Consider the following 14,025-nt stretch of genomic DNA (forward strand, 5'->3'; position numbering starts at 1 on the left):
AGCCACGTTAAGACAGGACTGACCTGAAATAACCCAGCCTAGTTTTTATCCACTCCTCCCTGGAACACTGTGCCTCCACTGGGACTTCCCTGTAGTTCAGGCAGTAAAGAATCTGCCTGCAGTGCAGGAGACCCGGGTTTGATCCCTGGGTCAGGAAGATCCCCTGGAGGAGGGCATGGCAACCCACTCCAGTATTCTTGCCTGGAGAATCCCACGGACAGAGGAGCATGGCAGGTTACAGTCCATGGGGTCCCAAAGAGTCAGACACGACTGAGTGACTAAGGCCAACTACCACTTCCCAGAGCCAGCTGGGGCCTGCAGTCCATGGCCCACCTTCTCTGTGGGACTTAGTTGCATCTTCCTCCTTAGACTCTTTCTTGGTATTTCCACTTCCTCAAAAAGGAATGAAATAGGAAACTTCCTATTTCCATATAATGCCTCTTAGGAGCCATTATATGGAAACAAGAAGTTTCCAATAACGGAGGACTATATGAAAAAGTTTCAGAGACTCTGAACTTCTCTACAAAGTCCCCAGGCAAGCTTTATTTCTTAGATGAGTAACAGAAGTCTCTCTCCAAAGGTTAGACAAGACTTGTCTGTTCCAAGATACTAAAGTTAGATTAAGCTACTCAATCCAACATGTCTTCTCGTGTCTCCGGGCTTCTCTCTTTCTCATCTGTTCTCTCTTCTAGCCTCTTCCCCTGCCCTTCACTTGCACTCAGTATGTTTTCACCAAGGACTTTGGTAGCTTACAATTGAGACGCTTGCAACAGAACTATTAAAAATGCAAATATCAAGATGATAAAGCTTACTGACTCTGACTTTTAAAACAGTGCTTGGCTTAAGAATCACTTGAGGCCTTTAATTATATATTTCTAACTATTTTTCTAGCTTTGTTTATCATCCTTATTGATGGAAATTCTGATTTAGTATCAGAGGTTGAGCCTAAGGAATCTGCATTTTGAAATATTCCCCCAGTGATTTTTAATGCACTGACAGATTTGAGAATCATAGTTACAATAGAAAATGGAGGATAATACCCTACATTTAGTATGATTACTAGTTTTGTCCTTGAGATTTATTGCTAAGATTCATAACAGCCAAGGCAAGGTCAACAGAATGAAACATGTGATCCTTCTTGTTAAAGAAAAGAAAACATCCCTGTTGGTCAGAAAATTTCTCTTTCTTTCACACTGTATATTTGCTTCTTCTCAATTCCCCCAGACCAGACTCACTGGGACACTAGCCTGGCCTGTTTGATTTTGAACTCATAATATCCATTTAGACATTGTGACTTCAGCAAGTTTTTCATTCTCCTAGTTCCTCCTTGTGTGTTGCCAATTTCCTTTCTTCATGCTCCAAGGTAGCCAAATCCTAGCATAAACTTATACCAGAAAAATGTAATGGTCTGCCCTGAACTCTGAGGCATCTCCTGCTAATTTTATTTTTCTGACTTTCCATTGCAAATAAATCAAAATAAAACTTGTCAGCTCCACTTTTGCAAACTGACTGTTCAGCTTGCCATTAACTCTCAGATTCCAAAAAAAGATTTTCTCTTTGAAACACCAGGATCTCCTGGGAAAAAAACTTGCTGGGCCATTATCAACCTTCCCAGAATCCTCTTTCTGGTATTGGTGGGGGCAGGGGAGCAGTGGGCATTGAAGGTTGATATTCAATAGATTTGACCTTTACCCTTGCGATCCTGAATTTCTGGAGGGGTCTACTGCTCTCCAGAGGGAAATACTTGCTATAAAAACTTCCTTGAGAGGAGCAGTTTTGAGATTAAATGCCTAAGATAAATCTCTGACTGTTCAGCTCACGGCCTCATCCCGCTGAATACCTTCTACACATCATCTTTGGTTGGACTGACTGTAGTCTCAGTGTCTTGTCCAGGTCTGAGATCCGAACACCACAAGAAACAGGGGATGTTTTTGCTGGTTACAAGAATACTACATTCTGAGATCAGATAAGTGAACAGAGACAGTAGATGCTTAGGTCAAAACTCCTCTCTGGACTCGAATTTCTTGCCTGTGAAATGGGACACATAGGCTGAATCAGCATTTACCAAAGCATGATATGTTGATGAAAAAAAAAAAATATATATATGGTTTTATGTAGATAACCAATGAATGTATTCACTTCAGTGATTATGCATATATTTTCATGGCTATTTTCTATTTGTAATAAGATTGGTAAACAGTAAGGAATGTGATCTCTTAACATATATATGTAAGTTTATAATGTGGGCCTTTTTAGGGGAAAAAGAAAACAGAACAGAATGAGTAATACAAGAGATATGCAGATGTGGGGAAAAACATTTCAAGTGCCAGGAAAAAGATTGCCTATTGGAAAGCAATGAACCAAACGGCCGCTGAGAGTCAGGCCAGCTCTCTAACATCCCAGAGTGCTCACTTCTCCAGGACTATTTCCTTATCTAGAAAATGCAGGGGTTGGAGTAAATGTCCTCTCCAGCAACTCTATTCTGTGATTAGGGGTGTAACTCCATCATGCAGATGTTCCAGCGTCCTTAACATGTGATTCTGGCATTTCAAAACTCCTGACGCTGTATAAAAATGGGACACAGTCATTAAGCAGCTTTATTTATGCATGTATGTTTTTGCCCGCTCTCCCTCTTTTCTGGAAAAGATTCAGCTATCAATCGGGCTGAGGGTCAGAGGACGATTAAGGAAACAGGGGTTAAGACAATGGGACGGCAGAGTGCCTCCTCCACTCTTGCCTAACAGTCACTGATCTCTTTGTGTCTTGGTCTCTGTTTCTTTGGGGAGTGGACGGTTTATGGACTCACTTCTATGACAGATATGAGAATCAAGACGAACAGAAGATTCAAGACATTTTCAGTTCAGTTCAGTCACTCAGTCATTTTGGGGAAATACTAGTACATGGGAGCGGTATCATTCTGGATGCAAAACTTTTTGAAAGAAAGGATCCTTTTCTGCCCAATTGTGTAACCCCCCAAATGCAGCTTACCTGTTGTTGTTGTTTAGTTGCTAAGTTGTGTCCGACTCTTTTGTGACCCACCCTGGGAGGCAGCCTGCAAGGCTCCTCTGTCCATGGGATTCTCCATGCAAGAATACTGGAGTGAGTTGCCATTTCCTTCTCCAGGCGATCTTCCCCACCTGGGGATCGAACCTATGTCTTCTGCATTGGTAGGTGGATTCTTTACCGTTGAGCCACTGACTTGCCTACACATTTAAAAGTCTTTTAAATTAATCCATGTCATCTTTGTAAGATTCTTCTAAATTTTAGCAATGTGGGTACTTGGCTATTGAATTATCTTAAGGAGCAAACTACAGTGTGTCTAAACCCAAGCCCTTTCTCACACTATAATGCTTGCAATTATCCTTTCCTTTCCCATACTTGACATTTAAAGTGATATCTCACAGGTTCCTAAGCAGTTAGCTGTGGGGGCACTGTCTGACCCCTGGTGCCTCTCACCATCTGTGAATTCTTGCCAGTTAAGAGTAAACACTCTGCATAAATTTCACAATTGGCAACTGGTAATTGTGGAGGCCTTTGGCTCCTTTCTGCTTCCCTCTCTCTCTCTTAAAATGCCATCCGTGATCATCCTTCTATCACTGTGGGGCTGCCATCATCCCTCAGCCATATGCCACCACAAACAGCCACCGAAGATGTAATGGTCAGGCTGCCAGACCTCCCGGGCACTTCCCTTCTCAAACAGTGAGGTCAAGCCGTCCCCTTCCTGAGCCATGACATCCACCTTTAAATCATTCTTTTTCATTTGCATGATGCAGGCCCCTGTCTTTGCCCTTCACTCTTTTCTGGCTCTCGAAACAGTTTTGAAGAAAACTTGTCCAATTATCTGGGGTTCAATTGTGCTGTCATTCTAGCCTATCTAAATGTCACCACAATCTTTCTTGCTTTGCACCTTCTTACTGGTGCTAAGCTGGTTTCTACCTGGGAAATCGTGTCTCCTCTCTTCCTTGAACTGACAATATTCTACTTCCCTTCATTTTTGATGTGCTTTCTTCCTTTGTTCTTTTCCTTCCCTTCTTTCTCTGATCTCCATTAACCACTTCTGCATGTGATAATGCCAACTGCATTTCCCAAGAATGTGCCTTTTCCTCTTCTAAAAGAAAGAAGGGAATGCCAGGTTGGGAATCAGACAGATCTCTGCTCTGATGCTGTTATAGTATCTGTCTTGCCTGCCCAGGAGGAAAATGAGGATACCAATACCTGCCTCTCAGATGTGTTGGCAGTTTAATTAATTGAAGTAAAGCTCTTGCTCTCCTTTTTCTCCTTGAAGGTTTTCTCTTTTACTCATCCTTCCATCTAACACTCATGGAGAAGCTACACGATTGTTAGCACACTGCAGGACGCATGAGGGAACAGGAATAAACCACCAAGACGTGCTCCCAACACTGCGGCGTTCAGATTCATTTTGGTGAAGAGATGTGTATTAATAGCAATAGATGATTCGCACGTACACACAGAGTTATGCCAACATTGGAACCGGGTTGTTCTGCTCAGAAGCAGTCAAGGAAGGCTTTACAGAAGAGGTGCTGTTTGAGCTGGAAATTTTAAAAGAATAGCGCTGCAGGTGGAGCCTGGTGAAGATGACAGAGGGGGAATTCTTAGACAAGAGAAAAGCATGAAGGCAAAGCTTAAATCTGGGAAACAGCAGGTAGAAGAACACAGCTATAGAGCAAAGTGGGGGAAAGGAAATATTAGGACTAGTTCATTGTGTAGACGCCCAGAGTTAATCAGCAGCAGCAGACCATGGCAAACGCATTAACCATTAGCTTCATTAACCACCTCTCAGTTAAGGACAATGTATTAAATGAGCTAATACAAGCAAAGAGCAAGGAACTTAATCACTCAAAATACTAAGTTTTGGTGTCTGCTTTTGTTAAGAGACAGGGAGAATACAAACAGATTGAAAGCCCCAGTAATTTAGTGATAAGTTCACTGGATTGCGGTTCCTGGAGTTTAGAAGGCCCGGGTTCTCCTCCTGATGTTGCTATAAACTTACTGCGTGACACTGTGAAGTTAAAATTTAGACTCGAGGTAATGTAATCTGGTCTTTGGTTTGCTTTAAGTACTTTCCGGGAATTGGCACGACCCCACCCTCCCTTTCAAGAAACAAGACGACATTCTGGAATGTTGCAACATTGGGCAGGTCACCGTTGGAAAGGGAGTGTGTCACTGGCTGTGAAATTGTTTTCAATTGTAGAACACGGTTATGTAATCTTTCCTTCCCCTATTTTTATGATGAAGAGTCGAAGATTCATGACGAGGCAGTTTTGCTTCTCTGGGAGACAATCCAGTTGAAAAGAAGCCCATCACCTAGAAATGAGCAGCTATCAGGCCAGCAACCAGAGAAACATTCATTGACTGCAAAGTGTTATAGCAGAGGGTGGAAAGGTACACAGAGAAGAGACAGCTGACTCATGCCCTCAAGGAGATGCCAGTGGGGCGGTAGAGACAGACTGTGAAACACCAGAACAAAGAAATTTTCTTCTGAAGAGCCCTTCTGTGTGACAGGCGCATGATGAGTATGGCAGACTTGGGTGTGGGCTCTCTGGCCTCTATCTGTGGCCTCCTCTTCTGATGTCGCAGGAACGGTGAGAGGCGTGGCCGAGATTTAAGTCAGAGCTGCCTGACCCCACAGCACCATGTTGACTGTTCATGAAGGAGACATCACTGCTGTTGTGGGGGCTGTAAATAAAACGATAGGAATGCTGCCCCTACTGACGATCATTCAAAGGACAGAGGTGGAGGGAGAGGGGGGTGGAACACGTGAGGGCAGATTAACTGAAGAGATTCTACTTCAATCTGTTTTATGTTTGGGGGTCTTGTTAAAAGTTTTAGCTTTATTTTTTTTTCTTCCTTCCTTCTCTCCTCCTTCCTCTCTCTTTCACTTTCTTTCTTCTCTGCTCTAAAACTTTTGTGCAACAATCTATCTAGTGCAGAAATTCCTTCCTCTACCCTAAAATAAGAATAAAAAACACACTAATTTTTTCTCATTTTATTAAAAAAATTTTTTTTTTTAATATTGTATTGGAGTAGGACCTTCCCAGGTGGTGTTAGTGGTAAAGAACCCACCTGCCAATGCAAGAGATGTAAGAGGTGTGGGTTTGATCCCTAGGATGGGAAGATTCCCCTGGAGCGGGGCATGACAACCCACTCCAATATTCTTGCCTGGAGGATCCCATGGACAGAGGAGCCTGGAGGGCTATAGTCTGCAGGGTCCCAGAGTAAATATGACTGAAGCGACTTAGCATGCATAGCCAGTTAACAATGCTGTGATAGTGGACAGCAGACAGACTCAGCCATACATATCCATGCATGCATTCTCACTCAAAATCCCCTCCCATCCAGGCTGCCGCATAACAGTAAGGAGAGTTCCCTGTGCTATACACTAGGTCTCTGTTAGAACCACACTGATTAAAAAAAAAAAAAGCAACTTAATTCCACTTAGACTAACAAAGCAGGGACTGACTAGTTACCACATGCCAGGGACTATGCTGGGTGTTTTAATGTACCATGACGTTCATTCGATGTTCCCAACGACCCTCTGACGTAGGTGGTTTCATAATCCTCGTTGTGCAGAGAGGAAACTGAGGGTTAAGGAGGCGAAACTGATTCTTCCAAGTCGTGTGGCTCGTGAATTACAGCTAGTAAGTGGTAAGGCTGGAATCACATGTGCCTGATCACCAAGACTGGGCTCTCAAATCCATTTCTCAAATATCTATTATTCATGGTTGCTCAGATTATGCTCAAAACTGCAATGATGGGGTTGATTATTCCCCCAAGTGTCTCATTTCATTGTTTGACAACTCTGTTGACAGATATATAAATAGAAATATTTAAATTGAGCCCAAATCTACTTCCCTATGCATAAGACTATGTCCATCATTTTCACCTGTGATACGGAAAAAATTGCTGAGAGTTGGTGCTTTACAGGCACTGGGGTGAGAAATAAAGTCTTGTCCGGAAGGGCACGTGGAGCCAGACCCTGCCCTTTGCTCAAGGGTCTCTTGGCTGGCCTGGAACAGAAAGACTTTGTCCAGGGACACAGACACCATTGTGGGAGAAGCGTCCTGCAGAACCTTTTTCTAGCTTGCCTGTTTGGCCTTCTCCAAGACACTGACTGAGGTCTCCAGGTGGTAGGAGAGGCCGAACAATGGATGCAGAGGTTCTCTCCTCTGCCACCTCCATGAAGAATGTTATTCGTCTGTGTTGTTCACCAGTCTGTCTCCAGTACACTGGGCTACTTACTAGAACGTGTTCACATGAACTGGGCTGATGCCTGTTGGGCACTCAGCAGTGTCCAGCACCTGGTTCCTGCAGTCACCCATGTGGTCAGTTTCAGTAACTCGCTGTTGAACGTGGCTTCGGCACACCGTTGAATGTAGTTCTGACAGGTGTGAATACTGGAGAAGGCTACTGAGAATCTTTGTCAGGTAGCCTTCTAGTCCCCTGTAGCCGGGATGGCAGACTAGACGTAATTCCACAATTCTGTGCTTACTCATTCGAAAACCTTTACTGAACTCACACTACCTGCCAGGCCCTGAAGGTGAGTGATATAAAAACCCAAATAAAAGTATGACACCCACAGCCAGAAGGGCCAAGGTCTAGCAGAGTAGAGGGGAAGCAGAGCCTGATGGGCGTATTCCTAAAGGTGCCCACAGAGTGCTGTGGGTCGGTGGGCAGCCAACGGAGAACTAAGGCTTACCTTTGTGGAGAACTTCCTCTATGCCTGGCATTCTTTAACAGCCTGCAGTGAAGTTACTCATTTACTTTGCACTCGAGTCGCATTACACACATAGGAAAGTAAGTCACAGAGCATCTAACAACTCTGCCCCAGATCATGGCAAGTCCAGAGACCACAGGAAAGCAATTTGAATTAGTCTGGATCTAGAGAGTAGTTCTCTTCATGCCTCTATCCACCACTAGGAGACAGGATAGAATGTAATACAGTTTAGAAAATGTTTTCTGGTATCTGCCAGGTCTGTTACAGCTAGGGGTGAGAACAGTGAACAAAAGCACTACTCTCCAACTGTCCGAGTTGCTGAGTTAGTTGAGAGAGAGAGAGTTGTGAACTTGTGGGTTACACTGCAGCATGATATACATAATGCAGATTAGTGATTAAGAGTGGGTGGTTTGGCCTCCTGTATAGCACAGGAAATCCTACTTAATGCTTCTCAGATCAGATCAAATCAGTCACTCAGTCGTGTCCGACTCTTTGCGACCCCATGAATCGCAGCACGCCAGGCCTCCCTGTCCATCACCAACTCCCGGAGTTCACTCAGATTCACGTCCATCGAGACAGTGATGCCATCCAGCCATCTCATCCTCTGTTGTCCCCTTCTCCTCCTACCCCCAATCCCTCCCAGCATCAGAGTCTTTTCCAATGTTGTGACCTAAATGGGAAGGAAATCCAAAAAGGAGCGGATGTATATGTATATGCATAACTGATTCATTTTGCTCTACAGCAGAAAATAACAGGGCATTGTAAAGGAATTATGCCCCAATTAAAAAAAAAATCCAGTGTTTTCAAGATGTCAATTCTCCCCATAATAGTCTATAAATCCAATATATTTGCAAATAAAATCACAGCAGAGGAAAAGAAAAAAAAAAAAAAAGTGGGTGGTTTTGTGACAGACAGACCTAAATCCACCACGTAGAAGCTCTGTGACCCGGGGCAGGTTACAGAACTCCTCTGTTCCTAAGTCTCAGCATCTGGCTTGGGAAATGAGGACAGTGAAGCTACTTGCCGCAGAGAATTACAATGGGATAAAATAGACGGATATAATGAAGAGAAAGTGAGTAGCACACCCTCACATAGTAAGTCTTCAATATGTGACGAAAGTGAAACTGTTAGTCCCTCCATCACGTCTGACTCTTTGTGACCCCGTGGACTGTAACCCAACAGGCTCCTCTGTCCATGAGATTCTCCAGGCAAGAATACTGGAGTGGGTAGCCATTCCCTTCTCCAGGGGATCGTCTCAACCCAGGAATCAAACCCATGTATCCTGCATTACAGGCAGATATTTTACCATCTGAGCCACCAGGGAAGCCCATCAATATGTGATACCTATTATTATAATTATTTCTAGTGATAAAAATATAGATTGAAAAAAAAAGAGAGAGAGAGAAAGCTGGAAAGGTTGCAGGGGACCAGATCTGAAGGACCTGAAATTGCTTAAGATACTGGGAAATGTTGAGACTGTACTCTAAGAAGGGATAAGCTCAGACATGAGCTTTAGTTCTGCCAACTCAGGGGGTGGTGTGGCAGATGGGGTAAAAGGCAAAAGATGGAAGCCAAAGACCAATCCAGAGAACGTGAAGGTCCTAACCTCAACCGCTCTGACGCATGTCAAAGACAATCCTGGTCGTGTTACAGAAGAAACAAAAAGTTTAGGAGCCACAGAATCCTTGGCCCCTTCGAGCTCCATCTCACAAAGCACAGAAGGGAACCGTCAGGGCCAGAAACAGAGTCTGCTCTTTCGGGGAGAAGGCAGCAGCAGTGATGTCTCCTGTGGTCTGACCTGCCAACGTAGGCCCTACTCACTCGGCTCAGCAGCCAAGCGCTAGATACATAGAGACCACCAGTGACAACAGGCAGGCGGTAATTTAATTTGAGCAACGGCCCCAAGTGTAAGAGATGGGAGGCCTTCTGAATGTAAATGTAACATGCCCAACTTTATTTTTATTATTATTTTTGTATCCCACTGCAAAGGCTCAGTCTTGTCATGGCTCCCGTTGCATTTGGCCAAACACTAGAGGGAAAAGACACAATCTAGGTCAGTGGTTACAAAAGGAAAGAAACTTCAGAAAAAAAGAAAAGGTATATATAGGCCTCTTAGTCCCTTGGAGGGTTGCAAAGAGGAAGGTAGGATTGTGGGTAATCCCCTCGCTATCATTTACTTCCTATGAGCTGACATGTCATTCTCTCCCAGATCCCTGAAACTCACTGCAGAATATATTAGCCAGCGGACAGTGGGAGAAGCCAGCTTAGACTGTAATAAGCACTGGAACAGGCTCCTCTGTGTATGTGTGTTTCTGGTTTTTTTTCCTTCCTCTCTCCTTTTTTAATCTACATGGTCTTCCTCAGCAAATGACTTCTTTGTCACCTTTTTCTCTGCTTGTCTGGATTTCCATCATATGGTTCAAGGCTCCTGAGATTTAGAGACAGGCCAGCCCGGGTGTGAATCCTGAATTTTACCACTATGTGCCTACATGACCTTGAAACAGTCACCTTGTCTTCCTCAGCTCAGTGTTTCCGAGTAAGGTGAGGATACGGCTTCCGAGGTGGCACAGTGGTAAACCATCCGCCTACAAGTGAAGGAGATGCAGCAGGCCTGGGCTCTTTACCCCTAGCACCACCACAGCAGGTGGCACTAGGGTAAAGAACCTGCTGCCAATGCAGGAGATATGAGAGACAAGGGTTCAATCCCTGCGTGGGAACACCCCTGGAGAAGGCAATGGCAATTCACTCCAGTACTCTTGCCTGGAGAATCCCATGGACAGAGGAGCCTGTCGGGCTACAGTCCATGGGGTCACAAAGAGTCGGACTTAGCAACTGAGCACACAGCACGTAGGGTGATTCTGATAATCCTTATCAGAGAAGCACTGGCAGAACCCATCCACCCACCTCACAACACAGAAAGGAAACTGAGAACTTCACAGTACATTTTCAGTCTCCTCCTCCTCTAAGAGGAGCTGAAGCATCTCCTATATGTTGGGGTCAAACATTCCCACATCTGAAGGATAAAATTTAGTTATCATGCTGTTCTGTGCTTAGTTGCTCAGTTGTGTCTGACTCTGTGACCCCGTGGACCGTGGCCTGCCAGGCTCCTCTGTCCATGAGGATTCTCCAGGCAAGGATACTGGAGTGGATTGCCCTGCTCTCCTCCAGGGGATCTTCCCAACCCAGGGATTGAACCAAGGTCACCCACATAGAAAGTGGATTCTTTACCGTCTGAGCCACCAGAGAAGCCCTCAAATTTAGTTATTACCCTAGAATAATCAGGAACAAAAAGTACCATTTTCTCTAACTCTTACAGTGTCTATTTTTCGCTTGCACATACATTGTACCAATTTTCCCGGCCTAGTTTCTGTTTTGGTGTCATCCTGGAAGCCGGCATTTAGTGAGTGATCTCCACAGCCCAGGCACTGTGTGAATTACTTGGCCTGTGTTGCTTCTCAGAGTCCTGCTGACTTCCTCCAAGAAGCATTAGCACTATCCTCACTTTACAGATGAAATTGCAACACAGAAGTTAATTAACTGGCCTAGGATCCCATGGCTAGTGAATGGTCAAGCCAGAGTTTAAAGCCTGAGGCGTTTATTCCAGAAGGTTGCTGCTAAGTCACTTCAGTCGTGTCTGACTCTCTGCGACCCCATAGACAGCAGCCCACCAGGCTTCCCCATCCCTGGGATTCTCCAGGCAAGAACACTGGAGTGGGTTGCCATTTCCTTCTCCAATGCATGAAATTGAAAAGTGAAAGTGAAGTCGCTCAGTCATGTCCGACTCTGTGTGACCCCATGGACTGCAGCCTACCAGGCTCCTCCATCCATGGGATTCTCCAGGCAAGAGTACTAGAGTGGGGTGCCATTGCCTTCTCCGATTCTAGAAGGTAGTAGCATAAATATCACTGAATATCAGTTGTCCAATTCCAGTTTTAAAATGCAACTTCATATGTCATACCTAGCCACCTTCCAATGCCTTACTTTTCCTAAGACAGTAAAAATCTTCTTCCAAATTTTGTTTTATTATTTCAAGAAAATCACCTTGTTTCTATAAGTGTATTTGTGTGTGTGTGATTTGCGGAAAGGCACATTCATTAAAGGGCTTCCCAGTGGTGCTACAGAGCATCACTACAAACAAAGCTAGTGGAGGTGATGGAATTCCAGTTGAGCTATTTCAGATCCTAAAAGATGATGCTGTTAAAGTGCTGCACTCAATTTGCCAGCAAAGTTGGAAAACTCAGCAGAGACCACATATCTACTTTTGCTTTATTGACTACACCAAAGCCTTTGACTGTGTGGATCACAATAAACTGTAGAAAATTATTAAAGATATGGGAATACCAGACCACCTTACTTGCCTCCTAAGAAACCTGTATGTGGGTCAAGAAGCAACAGTTAGAATCGGAAGTAGAAAAACGGGCTGGTTCCAAATTGGGAAAGGAGTACAGCAGGCTGTATATTGTCACCCTGCTTATTTAATTTATATGCAGAGTACATCATGAGAAATGCCAAGCTGGATGAATCATAAGTTGAAATCAACATTGCTGGGAGAAATATCAATAACCTCAGATAAACAGACGACACCACTCTTATGGAAGAAATCGAAGAGGAACTAAAGAATCTCTTGATAAAAGTGAAAGGGGAGAGTGAAAAAGCTGGCTTAAAACTCAACATTCAATGAATCATGGCATCCATTCCCATTACTTCACAGCACATAGATGGGAAACAATAGAAACAGTGACAGACGTTATTTATTCTTGGGCTCCAAAATCATTCCAGTTGGTGACTGCAGCCATGAAATTAAAAGACACTTGCTTCTTGGAAGAAAACTGTGACCAAACTAGACAGCATATTTAAAAGCAGAGACATTACTTTGCCAACAAAGGTCCATCTAGTCAAAGTTATGGTTTTTCCAGTAGTCATGTATGAATGTGAGAGTTGGACCATGAAGAAGGCTGAGTGCCAACGAATTGATGCTTTTGAACTGTGGTGTTGGAGAAGACTCTTAAGAGTCCCTTGGACTGCAAAGAGACCAAACAAGTCAATCCTAAAGGAAACCAACCCGGAATATTCACTGAAGGACTGATGCTGAAGCTCCAATAATTTGGCCATGTGATGTGAAGAGCCGGCCCTTAAGACCCTGATGCTGGGAAAGATTGAAGGCAGGAAGAAAAGAGGAAGACAGAGGATGAGATGGTTGGGTGGTATCGCTGACTCAATGGACATAAGTTTGAGCAAGCTCGGGGAGATGGTGAAGAATAGGGAAGCTTGGTGTGCGGCAGTCCGTGGGGTCGCAAAGAGTGGGACACAACTGAGCAACCGAACAACAACAACAACAGGTGTCACTAGGGGTAAAGAACCTGCCTGCCAATGCAGGAAACATAAGAAACAAGGGTTCAACCCCTGGGTTGGGAACATCAGCTGGAGGAGGGCAAGGCTAACCACTCCCATATTCTTGTCTGGAGAATCCCATGGACAGAAGAGCCTGGAGACTGACAATCAATGGGGTTGCAGAATCAGACATGACTGAAGTGATTTAGCATGTCACTTAGCCAATTCACTGGAAAAGGCTCTGATGCTGAAAAAGATTGAGGGCAGGAGGATAATGAGGAGACAGAGGATGAGATGGTTGGATGGCATCAGCGACACAATGGACATGAGTTTGAGCCAACTCTGGGAGATAGTGAAGGACTCGAGCCTGGTGTACTGCAGTTCATGGGGTCACAAAGAATCAGACATTCTACTGAGCTACTAAACAACAACGACAGCATTCATTTAAAAAAATAAAAACGATATGTTTGTCCTTTCCTATTGTATAACTGAGATAACACCTCTTCCCACCCAGGTGGAGAATATTCGTTGGTGTGCTGATGAAAGTTTAACCACCAGCTCTCTGGAGACAGGGGTGAGGAAGAGAAAGCCTTGATGCTGTGATTGCCAATTTCTTCAGTGTAAATATTTCCACCATGACTGTTTTCAAGATACTAATATGAAGTCACTAAGCATGTAATTGAGTAGAGACGCTTATAATCAGCTCTCAGTAGTCAAATGATCAGAAATGGTAGCATTTTTTCTATACACTTTAAAATACTTAACTATTCTTGCACACACACAAATCACATCAATTTGCCAGGACCAGCTGTGGCTGAGTAAAATCATGTGTGTGTGTTAAATTGCTTCAGTCATGTCTGACTCTTTGAGACCTCATGGACTGTACACCAGACTCCTCTGTCCATGGGATTCTTCAAGCAAGAATACTGGAGTGGGTTGCCATGCCTTCCTCCAAGGGA

The sequence above is a fragment of the Bos taurus genome, chromosome 8 (genome assembly GCF_002263795.3).
Source record: "Bos taurus isolate L1 Dominette 01449 registration number 42190680 breed Hereford chromosome 8, ARS-UCD2.0, whole genome shotgun sequence".
Classification (NCBI taxonomy): Eukaryota; Metazoa; Chordata; class Mammalia; order Artiodactyla; family Bovidae; genus Bos; species Bos taurus.